Source organism: Hypanus sabinus, unplaced genomic scaffold (genome assembly GCF_030144855.1).
Source record: "Hypanus sabinus isolate sHypSab1 unplaced genomic scaffold, sHypSab1.hap1 scaffold_47, whole genome shotgun sequence".
Taxonomy (NCBI): domain Eukaryota; kingdom Metazoa; phylum Chordata; class Chondrichthyes; order Myliobatiformes; family Dasyatidae; genus Hypanus; species Hypanus sabinus.
In genome coordinates, this window is record NW_026781341.1 from 842,188 (window position 1) to 844,303 (window position 2,116).

The following is a 2,116-nucleotide window of genomic DNA, read 5'->3' on the forward strand; positions in this document are numbered from 1 at the left end:
CAACACGACAGATGGGCGATTTGAGGTATTTCTCCGTTTTGTTGCTGGTCTCTCATCTCCAATGACAGCTCGGGGTCTGGAGGAGTTTCTGGGTCCATTTCCTCATCAAACAACCTGCCGGGTGATTGACTGGGTGAAGGAGGAGGTTAAACGCCAGATTGGAAACACGAAGAGTGAAGCTGGTAAAAGGAGCCTCCTGAACACATTGCACTACCTGTTTGAGTCTCATAATCGTGGACTGGCTCAGGCCGCACTGGAATCTGTGGAAACACTTTCATTCCGTGGAATGACACTGACCCCGATTGACTGCGCGGTCCTGTCTCATGTCATCGGACTCTGTGATACAATAAAACACCTCGACCTGGAGTACTACCTCATTCAAAGTGAAGGAATCCAGCGACTGGGACCCGGGCTGCACAAGTGGCAGGATTTGATGTAACGACTCATCTCTCACTCTGATCTGTGAAACTGTTCCATTTTGCTCTTTCAATGTCAAGGGATTTGGTTAAAACTATAGTAAATGAGGTTCTGAAGAATTGTGACAAATGCCCTGGTGATTGGCCACTAATTCCCCAAGTACAGGAGGTTACTGTGATTCCTTGTGAAGGGCTGTTAGAGACTTTGTCAGTTCAGAATACACCGGCCTTTGGTTTAATGATAATAAATCACAGGAATGGCCGTGTTTTTCTCTGCCTGTGACACGTCCATTGACAATGTTCCTTCTCAGTGCTACTGACACCCAGACCGACACTGACTGCATCAGGTGGGTCAGAGCTTCACACCCCCTTCCCAGTGAGGGACAAGAGACCGTCAGCAGACTGTCCCAGTGAGAAGTAAAGAAATACCATTGTGAGATTGTCCTCCCCTGCCCTTCCCCGTGTGTGTCTATCACCATCAGTCCACCTGTGTGACTGTGCTCACTACCAGATACCCCGACACCATGGGCACATCTTCTCTCCCGACTGTGGCCCTCAGTTTAAACCCACCTCTTCCAAGCAATCTTTTTCTGCATCCTCTCGTCTTATAGGATTAACTTTTCCCATCCTCCTTCCTCCTGTGGGATCTCTCTTCCCATCGAGTTTTCCTCAGTTGCGGGCTCTTCCACCATTCTCATCGACAGTCTCCCAATCATAAATTTTCCTCACTGTGGGACTTTCTTCCATCATTCATCCCTGCCCCTTCTGATGCTCTCAGGCCAATAACACTTTTCTAACTGCCAGAAATGAGACAGAATATGTGTATTTTACAGGGTCACACCAACAGATTAAATTACTGATATTCGGTGAATACCCTGGAGCTGGGCAGAGAGGGATGTTGACAGTGATGGGAACACCGATCAGTGATTTACTGAAGGGTATCGTGGTTCCTGAAATACCTGATTAAGAGTAATTCCCTCAGACCCTCATCAATTCATCCATTTGTTCAGCAATCTGTCTGTTTGTGTTTAGACTTGCGGGGAATGAACTGGGAGATTCAGGAGTGAAACTGGTTTCTGCGGCTCTGAGGAACCCGGAGTGTAAAATACAGAAACTGGGGTAAGTACCAGTCTGTGGGAGATTGTGTTTACAGTCACTGGGTGTCTGACACTGAACATTAATGTGATCAGTAATTGAGATATAGATAAACTCTGGGAATTTGTACTACCTCCTCTCTCAGTGTCCTTCACCTTCTCTCATCTACAGGTTGGACAATGTCGATCTCACAGTTTCTGGCGCCGAGAATCTTGCCTCCGCTCTCGGAACAAACCGATCACTGATGGATCTGAACATGGATCGTAATAAACTGGGAGATTCAGGAGTGAAACTGGTGTCTGTGGCTCTGAGGAACCCGGAGTGTAAAATACAGAAACTGTGGTAAATACCAGACTGTGGGAGATTGTGTTTACAGTCACTGGGTGTCTGACACTGAACACTAATGTGATCAGTAATTGTGTTACTGATAAACACTGGGGATTTGTACCATCTCCTGTCTCTCTGTGTCCTTCACCCTCACTCTCTCTCATCTCCAGGCTGTACAATGTCGGTCTCAGGGATTCTGGCGCCGAGCATCTCGCTTCCGCTCTCATTACAAACCCATCACTGACGGAGCTGGACCTGGGATTAAACTCACTGACAGA

At 47.4% G+C, this 2,116-nt stretch overlaps 1 long non-coding RNA gene across 1 annotated transcript; it reads left to right on the forward strand.

Moving 5' to 3' along the window:
- Window positions 1–1,323: 1,323 nt before the first annotated feature.
- LOC132389081 (uncharacterized) lies at window positions 1,324–1,847 on the forward strand. The gene is made up of 3 exons (XR_009510414.1): window positions 1,324–1,354; window positions 1,449–1,535; window positions 1,683–1,847. It is a non-coding gene; the product is annotated as an uncharacterized LOC132389081 (long non-coding RNA).
- The last annotated feature ends 269 nt before the right edge of the window (window positions 1,848–2,116 follow it).